General features: G+C 40.8%; 1 protein-coding gene across 2 annotated transcripts in view; it reads left to right on the top strand.

Annotated features, from left to right (window-relative positions):
* The first annotated feature begins 324 nt into the window (after nucleotides 1–324).
* ECRG4 (ECRG4 augurin precursor) overlaps nucleotides 325–17,566 on the top strand; it is a 34,387-nt gene continuing 17,145 nt past the window's right edge. Inside the window, exon 1 of one of the 2 annotated variants that reach the window (XM_077482633.1) lies at nucleotides 325–483. The gene's annotated coding sequence lies outside the window, so the exon portion shown is untranslated. Of the gene's footprint in view, nucleotides 484–539; nucleotides 675–17,566 lie in introns of those variants that run through there. The other variant, XM_077482634.1, reaches the window with a different exon arrangement.

Below are 17,566 nucleotides of genomic sequence, written 5' to 3'. Positions count from 1 at the left end.
CTTCTAAAAATGTAATGCAAATAATACTTGTATTTTTCATTTGTAATTTAATTCATTGTGAAAGAAGGCCACCAACAGCAGAACTTTTTTACCATACAATCCAAATTTGAAATTTAATTTAGACTAAAAAATTGAAATAAATCAAAACTATACATAGGACTGAGAGATATACCTTTTGTGCACATCTGCAAGTAATCCCAGCTAAGGATGTGGCATTTGTTATTACAGTTTACAGAAACCTGATTCCTCAGCCTTAGGATCCTTAGCCAGACTTTTTACGGAGGATCTGGTATTCATAAGCTAGGTTTTTTTTTTATGAAAGTGCCTTTCATGTGAGTGTTCCTCCTGTGCCTCTAGACACCATTGCAAATCTTTCAAACACTACCTACAGCTACAAGGTATATAAGGAACACCTTGTGCAGAAGACGAGCACAAGACAGCTTTGTATACTGACAAGCTCTTGGAAAGGACGTAATTTCAGAGGTAAAGTAATAAATAAGCTTGCTCTTTTTTTCAGGAGTGAGAAGCACATTAGGAAAACAAACACGATCATTCCAGAATAGTTTGGCAAGTTTGGAAAAGAAGTTAGAATTTTACATACTGCAAGTTGGTGATGTGTTTAACAAGGCGGCAATAAAACAGTGTGGGAAGCACTGAGCTACCTTCACCACGAGGTACTTAGAGTGAATTATTTTGCCTGAATTTGCTTAAATACCTATAATGTTTAGCTATTTGTAATAAATTACATTTTAAAAATTGAAATAGGACATTGCAAGATTTAATAAAGTTTAGTTGAAATTATTCAATAATTCTACATCTCAAATTGTTTGTGAAAAACAATATCTAATAATGGAATGGACAAACTTTGGCCACGACCATTACACCATTTTTTTCTTTTTTATTTAAATGTATGTTAAAACTCTCATGAAAGTATATTTTTATATGTATGCATGCAATATAACAATGACCTTTAAAAGAAGACTAATGAAAAAAATTGCTTTTATGTAATGGGTAGCACCAATCAAACACTATATCTGATGGTAGATGTCTGAGAACTGTCTATCCTTCAATTGTTGTGCCACAACCCACTGCAACAATTACAATAACACTGTAGAATAAGATTTGTCACAGGAGCAGTGATAAAATCTTTTACATTCTGGAAAGTGCCTCTAAGTAGTTGTGCATTGTGAATGAATCATACCACATTTCAAACACATTGGCGATAATTGCTTGGCAAAAGCTTTAACAACTGTAGTGCCGTATTGGTGAAAGCTTATTTCTAAATGCTTGCTATAGGTTACAGCAAGTCATCATCTTGCACCACATTATTATTTTTGGTATACATATTTCATGACTTATTATATATATATATATATTTTTTTTAAATATGATAATTGTTTAATAAATGTATGTTAATTTTTACCAGGTGAAATCTACGCTATTTAAAAACTGCATCATCCCAGTATTTATACTGATGCTCAGTTCTTTTTTTTGTGTATGGTGTATAGCTGAATATTAATTCACCTTTTGAACAATCATGATGTCCTTCACTCAGAGTGAAAGATTCCCTCTAATGGCCTGCTGTCAGGGATGTCATATTCTGCACTGCAGACTATCATTGACTGAACTGCGCAGCAAGCAGCACCTGCAGCAGCTACTTTACTTTCATGAGATGAACAGAAGGGAAAAATGCATAGCTAGGGGCAAGGAAACAACTTCAGTGAAATGTACATTAAGCAAATGCTTGAACATTGCTTTAGTCTCAGTGCTTTTATATCTACGTTATCATATATTATAAATGAAGAGTAACTGTATAATCTTTTTGTTTAACTTTTGACGGCATCACTTTGACACTTATTACCCAGGATGGATTATATTACACCAAAGAGCCAATATGGTTAGTTACACAGCACAAATTAAGTTTGTGGGTTTCTTGTTGATAGGTAATAGAAACTTACGGATAGTGGTGTCACTATTTAATAGAAAGTTAAACTTATATTTCTAAATAAGGCTTCTTAGATAGCGTTTTCAGCCAGGCACAAAATCTTCAGCGTAAAACGATACTGGTGACACAGTATAGATGGTGATGCTCACATGATGCTGGTGATTTGTAGTTTCTCTTGGAAACATTTCCTGTATCTGCAAAGACATATTTTGAAGCCCACCACAGATGTAATTGCCAGCTTAAAATCATAAAAATAAGTACACTTTTCTTCTACAAAATCACCAACCTGGCATCAAAGATCTTTCTTTGTTTATTCAATAATTAAAATGTATTACATGTTTAATAATGCTAGAGTATTGCTCATTGTCAGGTTTAACCTGTTTAAACAATATAATATTGTCTTTTGTCTGATTCTGTTACATCAGCCATGGGCTGACACATCAGTGATTACAAAGTAAATGTGACCCCATACATCTATGTTTTTATATATGTGCCTGTGTTTTCATCTAGTTGTTTGCAAGGGTACCATGTTCTCAATTTTTTCTTAGTTTGCTGTCAAACACATGGTGATCCTTCCAGTCCATCTTCTTTTCTTTTGCAATCTGACCACGCCAAGCATGGAAGCAGATCCATGCTGGTGTAGTCAGTTTTCAGTGCCTCCTTATATTGAGATGCTGCCAGTGCCTGGTATGCTTGTATAGCCTGAAGTCAGTTTAGCTGCCATGTCCCCTGCTACAACTGCAATAAGATAGTGACAGTGGCTGAGAACCATTAGCCAATCACAGCTTTCAGTTTTCAAGAGCAGCTTGTAGGAGCGTGGATCACAGAAGGGACATCCCTGCTGTGTGTGACATAATTTGCTGGCCATCTGCCCACTAAACAGACACTCCCTCCGCTATGGGATAGAGGAACATGAATGAAGTTATGCAGTCAACTGACTGCAGATTAAAACAAAAAAGGTAAATATTTTTAACCAACGAATTGTCATTAGTCAAAAAATACAATTTGCTGAAATACAATGGGCTTTTGCGTTAGTGGGTTCAAATATACTTTAACTATTCTTTATAGAAGGGCTCAGAAACAATGGTGGATTTCTTCAGATTTACAGTTGAAATCCAGGCAAATAGTATGCAGATGAAACACATATATGAGATTAATTTTACCTGCTAAAGGATTTGTGTTTATGTCCATTCTGTCCTAAAGTTTACACAGCATTGCCCATAGCACAGCCCTGTCCAGGAGGCTACGGGAACTGATTGGCTTATCACTCAGTCACTCAATGCTCTCCTCCTATTAGTATGTTCACTGCACTGTAGCACACCTGACTATTTTTTGTTGATTCCTCTACCTAAAGTATCTGGATACTTTAGACCTCTTTTCCTCTCCTAAGAACACCACCAAATCCCAGTGACTTGGTTCCCGTGGGAGGGAGATTGGAGCAGTTCCTCCCACAGTGGGAAAAGACTACCCCAAACACATTTATACTGAGGATAATCAGGGAAGGCTATCGAATTCAGTTTCAAGAGCAATCTGCCCGCAAGGACTTTCTTTACCACGCCTCCCAGGGATCCTCAGAAGACAACAGCCTTGTTGTCACAAATTGGCGACTTGGCAGACCAGAAGGTTCTTTTCCCAGTGCCACAGCGAGAAGCAAACCACGGTTTCTACTCCACGATTTCATAGCAGGGAAACTGTCGGGCAAATTCTGCCTAATATTTAATAATTCCTACCCCAGATTGCTTCATGGCCTCCCTCGATCTGAGGGATGCCTATTTACACGGCCCGATCCATGAGAAATCTCAAAGAATTTTGAGGGTGGCAATCCAGTGGGGAAAGCAGGTCTGACATTTTTAATTCAGGGCCCTACCATTCGGCCTGTCCTCATCCCCTAGGATTTTTACGAAAATCCTGGCGGAGGCACTGGCCCCCCTGAGCCTGAAAGGGATATCGGTCATCCCATACCTAGGCGACTTTTTATTCTTTGCACCCTCCACGCTTCAATTACAAGGAGATCTGCGGGTGGCCTTTTCCTTTCTAAAAAAACTGGGATGGCTGATAAACAGTGAGAAGTCTAACCTAACCCCCGACACAGGTCTTACAGTACTTAGGGTTCTTGGTGAACTCAGTGACGCAGAAGATCTATCTCACATAGAAGAAAGTAGAAAAGGTGAAGGCGACTGCAGTCTTTTTTAAAAACAATCTGGCAGTTTCCCTCCGCTCAGCTATGTCGGGTCTGGGTTTCCTGGCAGCAACAATCCCTGCAGTACCATAGACAAGGGACCATTTCAGGTGTCTCCAGGCCAATATCGTGAACAGCTGGGATGGAGCGCAGGAATCGCTGGACACGCCCTTCCGCCTATCTCCAAAGATCAGGAGGTCTCTGTGGTGGAGGGACAAAGAGAACCTGGTGCAGGGTCTAATATGGTCTGTTCCGGTGTCCATCCATATCACCATGAACGCCAGTGCTTGGGGCTGGGAGGGCCCACTGGGGGTCAAGAGTAGCCCAAGGGCACTGGGAGAAAGGGCAGTCCCAAAGATCAGCCAACTGGAGGGAGTTACAGGCGATCTGGGAATGTCTAAGGGCATTTGCCAGAGAGCTGAAAAGTCACCACATACAAGTCCCCTCGGACAGTGTGGTAGCAGTCTCTTATTTAAACAAGCAAGGGGGAAAAAATATGTCTGTCCTTAATCAGAGTGCCATCTTTTTTTTGGGCCGAGAGAAACCTGAAATCAATATCCGCAGTCCATCTTAAAGGAGTGGAGAATCATCTGGCGGATTTTCTGAGGTGACACCAAGTATATGAATCGGAATGGTCAGTAAAAAGAGAGATCTTCCAGATAATAGTAGAGAAATGGGGACTCCCAGAGGTGGATTTGTTTGCCAACAAATCAAATGCCAAGGTTCCAGTGTACTTCTCGCTAGAAAGGGGATAGACACCTTGGCCCAGAGGTGGACTTTTCTCATTTGTTACTCCTCCCCTCATTTAAATTTATTCCTCTGGTCCTGAGGAAGTTTGTTCAAGAGCGTACCACAATGATAATACCTGTCCCATATTGGCCGAAGAAGCTGTGGTTTTCTATGCTGTTACGCCTGACAGAGGAGCCTCCCCTCATGCTGCCTGAGAGGAAGGATCTGCTGTCCCAGGGCCCAGTGCTATTACCAAAAATACAGACTGTAAATTTGTCAGCTTGATGTCTGAGGAAAGCCTCCTGAAGTCAAAGGGACTCTTGGACAGGGTGGTAAACACAATTCTTTCTAGTAGAAAGAAAGTAACCAAAGCAATTTAAGTTAAATTTTGGAAAGTTTTTTGTTGACGGTTAGATACCAAGAAGGTGTCTGCAGGTATCCCAGCCATCTTGGAGTTTTTACAAGGGATCAAGGACTGGCCATTAGCACATTAAAAGTGCAAGTATCGGCCTTGTCTGTTTTTTAGAGCAACCCCTGGCATTAGACCCGCTAGTTAGCAGGTTCTTTAAGGGGTTAGCTATAATTAGACCTGTTCCGTTCAAGATTCTGCCAAAATGGGACCTGTCAAGAGTATTGCAAGATTGGATAATTCTGGTAAGTTCTGGTTGATCCTCTGGTTGGTCCTGGACAGACAACTAGAGAAAACTAGAGTTAGACTTAACTCAGTTTCTAGGAGTCGTCCAGGACAGCGGGGATTCCCTCCCTATATGCTGTTATGACTTTGGACAAGCATTTTTGTTCTTTTCAGAAGCCATTTTGGGGAAGTTCTTGGTTAAAGACTGGGGAAGAGTGATGGAGGCCACCCTTTAAGGATCTTAATGTGTGTTTCCCTGCCTCTCTCTAGTACTGTCCTGGATGACTCCTAGAAACAGAGAAGGGGTTATATTCATATAAACTTGGTGTCCCCAGATGTCTCCATAAAAAGGACCTATCAAGCCTTATTTCTATTACAAGGGATGTTTACATTTCTTTTAATAGGAATAAAAGTGATTACAAAAAAAATAAGCAGACAGTGTAAAAAAAAAAAAAAATAATAATAATAATACATTATTCTTTTAAAGCGCCCTGTTCCTTTGGGCTTGCTCACAGAAGGGAACACATACGTAGGCCATGCCTGCATATGTAAAAGGTGTTTGCACCACACATGTGAGGTATCCCCACAAACATTATCGCGAGAGCAATAATTTACTGCTAGACCTCCTCTGTAACTCTAAACTGGTAACTAAGGTAATTTTTAAACTGTCACCTATGAAGATTTTTAAGTTCCGTAGTTTTTGCACCATGCTACGAGTGTGCATAATTTTAAAGTGTGACGTATTAGATTTCTATTTACTAAGTGTAACATAATCTTTTATATTTTAACAAAATTTGAATTAAAATTCATGAAAGCGTATTTTTTACCAAAAGAATTGCGTTTGAAAAATCGCTGCGTAAATACTATGTTACATAACAAATTGCAGTGACCACCATTTTGTTCTCTATGGTCTTTGCTAAAAGAAACATATATAACGTTTGGGGGTTCTGAGTAATTTTCTAGCAAAATAATGCAGATTTTTACATGTAAGATAGAAATGTCAGAATTGGCCTGGGTGGGAACTGGTTAAGGCTAAGTACATTCATGTTTTTTGTTAGGCCTGAGAACAAAAGATGAAGTCATTTAATATCTTCTTATAGCTCTTCCCCACTGTGATCATTATTGGCTTGCTCAGCTTTAGGCTGTTTCAGACAGTCAAGCTCCCAAAGCTGCATTCCCATAAGTGTTATGGAGAATTTGGCTGTAGTTGGTTGACTTCTCACACGGGGAAAACCAAGCAAAAAAATAACTGACTGTGTCAGAGCCGTAAAATAACCTAACTGTTGGCCTTTCAGGAAAGGTGTAAGAACTCAAGAAAAGATTTACCCTACCTGGACTTACCCAGAACCAATATTTCAGTTTAATTATAAGTGCAATCAGTTTTTCAAATGAAAAAATGAATATAAACACCTAAATAAAAGACATACATGTATGTAAACCAGTTTAGTGCTTACCAGGTAAACAGAATCCTGAGAATAAACAGAATCCTGAGAGCCTTTCAAAGATATGATCCTACCTTTACAAAGCCACTTGCAACCAGGTTTCTGTGGAACTCTAGGGTTTCTCCAGAAGTTTTTAGTGGTTCCTCCAGCTGTGACTGACCTCTCATTTTATGATACCTGCATGCGGTATTTCCAGGTCCAACTCCACTTGGCAAAGCCAGCTGCATGACACGAATAATCATTTTAGCTGTCTGTAAGGAGTGCATTTTGACCACCACCGTATGGGGGGCATTCCTCCCACTGGCTACAAATGTAAGGAATATATTTAACATTGTCTCCCAATGTTTTGGTTTTAACAATGATTCCCAGAGACCTGAAAATGATTTCAAGAGCTCCTCCGGGGTAAAAAGGTTGAGAGAGGCTGGTGTAGAGGTTCATATTAAGTAACAAATATTCTAATATTCATTATTGTAAAAGCACTGACAAAGAGAGATTGTCTAAAATACTGTGTGGGTGATTTATGAAAGGCAAATCCATTTTGCACTACAAGTGCAAACGACAAGTACTAAGTGCTCTTGAAATTGCACTGAAAGTGCACTTGGAAGTGCAGTCGCCGTAGATCCAAGGGGGACATGCAAGAGAATAAAAAACAGCATTGTAGCTTGCACGTGATTGATGATTGATGGATGATAAAATCAGCAGAACTTCCCCTCATTTCAGATCTACCCCTCAGATTTACAGCGACTGCAATTTCAAGTGCACTTTGCACTTGTAGTTTGCACTTGTAGTGCAAAGTGGATTTGCCTTTCGTAAATAACCCCCTCTGTGTTACTGTTTTTCTTTGTAAATAGAAGAAGATTCCCCGTGTCGTAACTTGAAGTGTTACCATTTTATATTTTTATATTATCAGTATCTAAATACAAATAGCTACTCGTATAAATAAAAGAAAATATGCTAAAGAGTACATTTTGCAGGTAGAAATAACTCAACTGAAGGCAAAATCACACAAGCAATGCACTTGTGATTTCCCGGGCAACATTTTTGGGCAGGAATGCTTAGCAATTGGGTGTCATGAAGGTTGTAAATGACATCCTAATGGAAATATGCAATAACATTTACAGACCTGAAGCAGCAAGGTAGTAAAATTTGAGTGAACTTACTATATTATCACTTGTGTTGCTAAAGCATACTACAGATTTGTAGGTTGCTGGGTAAAACGAAGGAGAATAAGAAGAGACAGAAAAACAGTAACATACACTAGACACATTTTAAGGAATTGCAGTTTGAAATGTGCTCTATAGTTGGCACTGGAAGAGCTGCACATATTCTGGCTGGATTTAACCTGAAATACAATAATTTCAGTGCATTTATTCTACCTCTGCTAGCCTGTATCTCCTTATCGCTTTTTCTTATGTCTAGTTTACATGCATCTTACTCTGTTCTAATTATAAACCCTCTCTTTACTTGTGCCTTGTCTAAACAGGGTAGATTACAGTACTGCCTACATAAATGGTTACCTTTACTGTGTATTATGTAGCTTAATTTTTTAAGTGTATACTTTACCATAGATTTCAGATCTGTTGTGGCTGCTACTATTATCCCTATTACTGATTGATAAAAAATCAGTCGTCACAGCCAAAACTACCTAAAAAAGCAATTTCTAAGGATGAGCCTAATGTTCGAGTCGAACATCAGGTGTTCGCCTGTTCAACGAATAGCAAACAATTTGGGGTGTTTGCGACAAATTTGAAAGCCGCAGAACACCCTTTTAAAGTCTATGGGAGAAATCAAAAGTGCTAATTTTAAAGGCTTAAATGCGTGGTATTGTCATAAAAAGTGTCTGGGGACCTGGGTCCTGCCCCAGGGGACATGTATCAATGCAAAAAAAAGTTTTAAAAACTCAAATTTTTTCGGGAGCATTGATTTTAATAATGCTTAAAGTGAAACAATAAAAGTGTAATATTCCTTTAAATTTCGTACCTGGGGGGTGTCTATAGTATGCCTGTAAAGTAACGCATTTTTCCCGTATTTAGAACAGTCCCTGTACAAAATTTCTAAAGGAAAACAAGTCATTTAAAACTACTCATGGCTATAATGAATTGTGGGGTCTCGGCAATACAGATAAAAGTCACCAAAAAAAACGGCATGGGGGTTTCCCCAAAAATCCATACCCGGCTCTTTGGGTCTGGTATGAATATTAAGGGGAAGCTCAAACCAAAATTAAACAAAAAATTGTGCCATTAAAATTGTATTGTATTCATAAATAGACTATGTTGTCAAAGTATTGGGACACATGCCTTTACACACACATGAACTTTAATGGCATCTGTGCAGGCCAGTCAAATTCCTTCACCCCAAACTCTCTCATCCATGTCTTTATTAACTTTACTTTATGCACTGGTCCAAATCATTTGGTTTAGGGAAAATTATGCTGTGGGGTTGTTTTTCGGGGGTTGGGCTTGGCCCCTTAGTTTAAGTGAAAGGAACTCTTAAGGTGCCAGCATAACAAGACATTTTGAATAATTCCGTGCTCCCAACTTTGTGGGAGCAATTTGGGGATGGCCACTTCCTGTTTCAACATGACTGCGCACCAGTCATGACAAGCACCTGCTTGGAATAATTGGTTAATCATACACCATTCTACAAAATCCCTGACAAATTATTAAAATAAACAATTGAAATTTATATTTTTGAACGCATTCTTACTTTACAGCATTTCTTCACACCTGCCAAATTTTTTGCAAAGTACTGTACATATCACAATGGTACTTTATATATCAATATATCAAATTACATCTGCAGTGGGGTCAAAAAACTGTTCCGTCCATCCCTGGACCGGTCCCCTAAATTAAATTAAATGCCTGTTGGCACAAAACAAGCTTTCATGCATCAATTAATCTTTGCAATGCCTGGCTGACCCAGTTTCTAATAAAAGTTTTTGCAACAGTGCCATGTTTACAACAGTGCCAAATTCATATAATCATCCATCCATCCAATTCACACACATACACTAAATACATACAGTATATAGGCTTATATGTATATTTAGGTATGTTTAGCTTTTTTATCTTTCATTATCTGCAAACAATATTACGTTACTTGAGAAAAACAGTGATATAGCCTCCTATCTCAGAAAATTCCAGAGTTTGAAGATTTCCGGTGAAAAAAAAAATTTAAAAAAGACTTGAACACATTGAATACCGATTAGATCAGACACAGAGGATTAAAAATCAGAAATGACCTTGATCAGGAAAGGAGAAATTCACTTACTACCAGCTATCGCATTAGAATACATGGAATTGTGTAGCATCATTGTTCTTTATTTAATTGCTTATAGTAGTTCTAGAAAGATGGCAGTTAGCATTCTGTAACCACAAGAAAAGATTAGAGACATAATTCCAGTTTTCTAAAGCTTTATAATGTCAAAGATAAAGATGATAGATAATACTTTTATTAAAAACTTGGAGATTTCATAAAACAGGCATGTCAGAAATAGGGACATGGTAGCAAATATGCTCATTTATATATGTTATTCTGAGCATAGCTGCAATGTAAGTATTAAAGTATAACCAAAACACGTTTTTCTTATGGATAGAGAGGAGAAGAATTAGAACATCTATAAGGTTTTTTTTTTTTTTGCACAATAATTTCTTTTGAAGATTTTGAAAAGTTAAGAGAACACATCATGGCAAAAGGGAAGGAGGAAGTTAAAAAATAAAGGCAAGAAGAGAATAGAAGGGTTCCTGGCTTGTTATAAAGTTAAAACAACATATGTTCACTAACATAAAATGCACAAGATCAGTATTATGTATGGTAATGTCAATTATCTAGTTCTACAGGAACATCAATTTTGGGATTTAAATGAGCACTATGGAGAGTCTGTATGTGTTTATCTTAATATTACGAGGTAATTGAAGATTTGATGAGAGGGTAATGAAGTGAGCCCAATAGGTATCCACTAAATCATTCCACTGTCCATACCAGATGAACCATGAGATTTTGGGAATCCTGGTGTATTGAGTTATGAGGGTTTGTTAAAGGAGATGGTGCTAAAAAGGGGTGTGATTAAAAGGGTGCCAATAAAGTAAAGATTGATGGGGCAGAAAAAAAAGGGGAAAGGAGGGGATAGCATTTGTACAAGGTAATCTAGGCTAGATATTCTGGCAAAGGTCAGCATTAACGAGAGGGGAAGAGGAAAATAAGGACTTCCCTTGAGCTGACTAAGAGTACAGGGAGTTAGCCCACATGACAGTTATTCTGTGCTCAAGAATAGGGATCCCAATGCATTTTAAATAGCAGCCCAGTTTGTGTATTATAGTTTAGAAGCCATTATATGTTTATAGGTGACAGTGGTACTGTGACGTATGCAGCAGACCCATGTTTGGTTGTATATATCTAAATTATCTTGTGCTATAAATGTTTCCATTTAATTGGTTTTGTTTATTCTAGTAAACCACTTCCTTCAGGCTAACAGTTTGATGTGACCACCAGTGAATAGGAATACACTGTCTAGCTGCATTGGCCATGCGCATAGTGAAAGATTTTACATAATACTATCCATGGTATGGAAGAGTGGTGTAAAAGTTATTGGGCTGGCATGTAGTACAATAAGTTGCCAAATATGGCAGCAACAGTTTGGTGGACTTTTGTAAAGAAAGAGGTAAGAACGGTCACTACCAGCATAAGTACCTAAATCTTTGTTACAACTCCAGGTTGTCAGCGTCATCTATAGGCAAATAGTTAAATTTTGCTTTTTTAACATGTTTGTGGGTCATCCACAGCAGGGAGTCCAATGGTTGCTATGCCACGACATATTGTAAACCTACCCAATTTTTATGTGTTAGGTAAATATTCCAATGAACTACCCTTATGAATTGGCAGGCCCCAAAGCATTTTTTTTTAACTGAGAGGCCTATGCCTCCCTCTAGGTAGTGTTTGGTTGGTGAGGATAATTTTAGTAGTGGGGTTATTACAGATAAAAGCAGAATGGTTCTATGCATTGAAGGAAAAAACTTTATTGGTATTGGTAGGGTTTAAAAACATGCGGGGATGGTATTATATTTATCTTCAATTCAGCCACTCTATTGAACCAAGAGAGATGTAATGTTGTCCAAATCTTGAAGAATTTCCTAAATTAGCGTGGTATAGTTGCAATCATACATTTCTGACAATTTTGAAGGGAGTTATATGCCCAAATATGTAATTGCATCTGCTCTCACTAGAGGCAGTGGATCGTGAAGTGGCTGCAGCAGTGGGAATGTGTTACATGTTCCACCCTAAAAATGGGTGGAGCATGTAACATGTTCCCAAACGCAAACTTATCCTTTAAGCCAGTGATTCTCAACCAGGGTTCCTCCAGAGGTTGCTAGGGGTTCCTTCAGCATTGGGCCATTTCTGCCTCTCGGATAAGTTCCCACTGACACCATTGATTTTTTTAGCTATCTGTAAGGAGGTAATTCTATCCAATGACCACAAGTGTAAGGACCCTTCTTCCCACTGACCATCACCCTAATATATCATGAGTTGTAGATTTCTAATTTTTAGCAGGGGTTCCCCGAGACTGGAGAACTATTTCAAGGGTTCCTCTGTGTTGAAAAGTTTGAGAAATCGGGCATTCCCTGGGAGTACTGACAGATGCTTCTGCAACTGTGGACAGCGAGGTGATGTTATGCACACATGGTAGGCTTGCCCAAGGTTGGTGGGGTTCTGGTCTAGGGTTTTTGGCTTACTGCAGACACTCTTTCATCTAACGATCCGAAGGGACGCTAAGCTAGCTCTCCTACATTGCCCGGTTCCTGGCTTGCGAGGCCCTCAACAGAAGCTGGCTACCTATCTATTTATAACGGCCAAGCGGGCCATTGCCCAAGCCTGGAAGTCACAACGGGTAGATTTTCAAGGGGTTAAGACACGCATGACTGCTATGTTACTTCAGGAACGTATGTCCAGTATTGTCCATGATTCTCATGCTAAATTTCTAAAAATCTGGGAGCCGTGGATCTCCTATGAGTTCCCCGCACTCCAAGCAGCATGCCTGGGTTTGGTCTAAATTCTCCTGGCGGGACGTCCACGCCCGAGCTTCCCCCCCTCCTTTCCTCCCCCTTTCTTCTCTTTACCCTTCCTTCTTCTGTTCCCTATCTCTCTTCACTCTCCTTAGTAATCTCTCCCATTGCTAATAAAAACTGCTGCCACCCATGGAGGGGGGTAGTAGGAAAAGGGCTTACCCTCAGGAAACAACAAGGGAACGAGTTGTTTGGTACTGAACCAGTCTCGATTTCATCCCCTGCTCATTTCCCTTCCTTATCTTGAGTTTATTAGAAGTATACTGTGATGGTTTGCCCTTTGGTTTTGTATTCATGATTAGTGGCCCCTGTGAGGGCTCACAAGGAGTAGATTGTAATCTCTTGTTTATTACTGTTTATTCAAATTCTCAATAAACATATTGAAACAGAAAAGTTTGAGAAAGGCTGCTTTAAGCTCTTGATATCAGAGTCCACATTAAGACGTCTAAAAAAGGGGCTCCAGATTGAGTATAAATATTACTGGAGATAATGGCCAACCCTGCCAGGTTCCATTTTGTGTTGTGAAAGCATTGAAGTTGTGCCTGTTTACCTTTACCATAGTGCAGGGTTTAGATTAAAGAGCTATAATTCTGATGGCCAGGATGTTTCTCATACCTATTGGAGTAAGGACTGCTTTTATAAGATCATACATCACTCTATCAAAGGCAACTTTGGCATCCATTGATATAAAGAATCCTGCTTTTTGGTGTTTAGATGCTCAACAAAAGATGTTTAAAGCTTTCAGGGTACTGCCCCATACTTCATTCATTAGGAAAAATCCAACCTGCACTGGAGTGATCAGGGAGGGTAGCAATTCACCAAAATATTGACATACAGCTTGATGTCTACATTGAGGAGTATAATTTGAGGCTAGTGTTTGTTTTTCCTTGGCTTTTGCAGGACTGTAAAATAACTAGGTGGGAAGATGTGGGAAATTCGGTAAGGAGTTAAAGGATTTTAAAAATTTGTAGCTAAAAAGTGTTTCAAGGTCATTTGGGCCTGGACTTCCACCTGTTTTCACCTATCTCAGTGCTAATTGGAGTTCCTCCAGTTCCACTGGCCAGTCGTCATGCTACAGTGTTGGATATGGTGAGGAACTATATTGTGATAGAAATTCCATATGTTCTGTGGTTTCTGGTTAAAGTGGTTTTAAAGCCTAAACATTTTTATCTTAATGCATTTCTTGCATTGAGGTAAAAAAATGTTCCAGGAGGAGCCTCGCCCCCTAACCCCAAATACTTACCTGGGTTCTCACTAAATCCAGCGCTGTTCCCTCGTATAGCAGCTCTCTTCCTGCTCTCACAGGATTTGCAGAGAGAGCGAGAGCCATTGTCAGTCAAGCCCTGTGGTGAGGGAGTAGGGGGCGGGGCCGAGCCATGCTGTGTGTGTCTATGGATGCAGACAGTGAGGCTTGGAATCAAGCCCACACACGCACCCCCATAGAAAGTGGATTTCTATAGAGGAGCACAAATAAAATGAAGAGCCCAAAGCACTGGTGGGGGACCTCAAAAGAGGATGATTGTGCCCACTCTTTGCAATTCCAGGTAAGTATAACATGTTTGTTATTTAGAAAAAAAAAACAAAAAAACTTTACAATCGCTTTAAAAGAGAAGTATGGTATTAAAAAAAGAAATAAACACACACACTGACCTAGATGGATGCAGCATTGGTTTGATGTTGCATCTGTCCCCTGCTGCCTTGACTCAGAGCTGAGTGATCAAAGATCACTGATCACTTAGTTCTCTGTCTTCACTGAGCAGAGAATCGGTGACTATCAGTCACTGGCTCTCTGCTCTGCCCCCCCAATGCTCACCGGACTGTGAAGGGGCAGAGTGGCTGACTCAGGCTCTCAGCTGAGAGACGGAGCCAACTGCCAGTCAGGAATCTTCTGGGCAGATCACTCCAGAGTCTGAATTAGCAAAGTGACAACAGCCATCTGTGGACATTAGCCCACTGTTGGCCAAATACAAGTCACAGGTGTGCAGAAGCAAGTGCACTCCTGTAATCCACAGAAGCAGGACCTAAATAGCTTTGGCCCTACTTCTCCTGCAAGAATGGGTGACTGTCATCTGTTGGTGTAATTAGGTTGTACAGCTATTTGTAGCATGTTTGGAATTGCTGTGCAATAGCTGACGTAGTTAAGTGCACCTTGCCTGTTTTTTATCTGATGCTTTCAATGGTAAGAAGGTTCAATTGTCTCAGAGCATTCTGGCTAATAGTCTACTGACCTTAATGCTACGTTCTTAGAATAATTTATGGCTTGGTGCAAAATAGCATACCATTATTTTTCACTAGTTCTCCAGTAGGTTTTGGCAGGCCTTTGTAAGTTCAGCAAGGGTGTCAGCTGTTTTTGTTTTCTGGGCTGACTTCAGGAGTCACATGCGGCTGGTAAGTGTGGAAATGCGGGCTTGGTGTTTTTTATCTGTGCTGACATGGCAAAAAATCACCACATATGATGCTCTTGTGAGCCTCCAATACAGTTATCGGAGTGCTGTCACGTGTATTATTGAAAGACAAATACTTTGGCTACATTTAGTAGCCAAATACAGTATTTAGTGATTTAAGTCAAAGGAAAATATTCTTCCAGTACAGGAAACAGAATAATAAAATTTTTGTTCCCATTTGCACAGAACCAATGTGCATCCACTCAGTGACGTAGAGTGGGTTGTCAGCACCCGGGGCAAGGCAAGTAATTTGCGCCCCCTAACCTGCAGACTTTTAGCACTCCTGAGTTCCTTCAAATACAATAGTACTGACCTACCTGATTCCAACACTGACCTACCTGATTCCTATACTGACCACTACATTAACCTATTATACTATACTGTCCACTACACTGAGAACTATACTATACTGTCCACTACAATACACTGACCACTATACTATACTGTCCACTACACTGACCACTATACTGTCCACTACACTGACCACTATACTACACTGACCACTATACTTTACACTACAATAACCACTATACTACACTGACCACTATACTGTACACTACACTAACCACTATACTACGCTGACCACTATACTAACCACTACACTGTCCACTATACTACACTGTACACTATACTGTCCACTACACTACACTGATCACTACACTACACTGATCACTACACTACACTGTCCACTACACTACGCTGACCACTATACTACGCTGACCACTATGCTGTACACTACACTTAACTGACCACTATACTATTCCCTACGCTGACCACTATACTGTCCTGCCTACAGTAACTCTCTCTCTCTCTGCCTGTCTCTCTCTCTGCCTGTCTCTCTCTCTGCTTCTCCCTCTCTGCCTCTGTCTCTCTCTGCCTCTCTCTCTCTCTGCCTCTCTGATTCTGTCTCTCTGCCTCTGTCTCTCTCTCTGCCTCTGTCTCTCTGCCTCTGTCTCTCTCTGTTTCTCTCTCTGCCTCTGTGTCTCTCTCTGCCTCTGTCTCTCTGCCTCTGTCTCTCTCTGTCTCTCTCTCTGCCTCTGTCTCTCTCTGCCTCTGTCTCTCTCTGCCTCTGTCTCTCTCTCCCTCTGTCTCTCTCTCTCTTTGCCTCTGTCTCTCTCTGCCTCTGCCTCTCTGCCTCTGTCTCTCTCTGCCTCTGTCTCTCTCTCCCTCTGTCTCTCTCTCCCTCTGCCTCTGTCTCTCTCTGCCTCTGTCTCTCTCTGCCTCTGTCTCTCTCTCCCTCTGTCTCTCTCTCTCTCTGCCTCTGTCTCTCTCTGCCTCTGTCATTCTCTCTGCCTCTGTCTCTGTCTCTCTGCCTCCGTCTCTCTCTCTGCCTCTGTCTCTCTCTGTCTCTCTCTCTGCCTCTGTCTCTCTCTGCCTCTCTGTCTCTCTCTGCCTCTCTGTCTCTCTCTGCCTCTGTCTCTCTCTCTCTGCCTCTGTCTCCCTCTCTCTCTGCCTCTGTCTCTCTCTCTCTGCCTCTGTCTCTCTCTCTGCCTCTGTCATTCTCTCTGCCTCTGTCTCTCTGCTTCTGTCTCTCTCTCTCTCTCTGTCTCTCTGCCTCTCTGTCTCTCTCTCTGCCTCTGTCTCTCTCTCCCTCTCTCTCTGCCTCTGTCTCTCTCTCTCTGCCTCTGTCTCTCTCTCCCTCTCTCTCTGCCTCTGTCTCTGCCTCTGTCTCTCTCTCTCTCTCTCTGCCTCTGTCATTCTCTCTGCCTCTGTCTCTCTGCTTCTGTCTCTCTCTCTCTGTCTCTCTGCCTCTGTCTCTCTCTCTCTGCCTCTGTCTCTCTCTCTCTGCCTCTGTCTCTCTGCTTCTGTCTCTCTCTCTCTGCCTCTGTCTCTGTGTCTCTGCTTCTGTCTCTCTCTCTCTGCCTCTGTCTCTCTCTGCCTCTGTCTCTCTCTCTGCCTCTGTCTCTCTGCCTCTGTCTCTCTGCCTCGGTCTCTCTCTGCCTCTGTCTCTCTCTCTGCCTCTGTCTCTCTCTGCCTCTGTCTCTCTCTCTGCCTCTGTCTCTCTGCCTCTGTCTCTATCTCTCTGCCTCTGTTTCTCTCTTTCTCTGTCTCTCTCTCTGTCTCTCTCTCTGCCTCTGTCTCTCTGCCTCTGTCTCTCTCTCTGCCTCTGTCTCTCTGCCGCTGTCTCTCTTTC

This window comes from Lithobates pipiens, unplaced genomic scaffold (assembly GCF_037356315.1).
Source record: "Lithobates pipiens isolate NorthernLeopardFrog02 unplaced genomic scaffold, aLitPip1_a1.2 Scaffold_16, whole genome shotgun sequence".
NCBI classification, from domain to species: Eukaryota; Metazoa; Chordata; class Amphibia; order Anura; family Ranidae; genus Lithobates; species Lithobates pipiens.
Note: the sequence above shows the minus strand (reverse complement) of the source record. Positions and strands in the feature narration are given on the sequence as shown.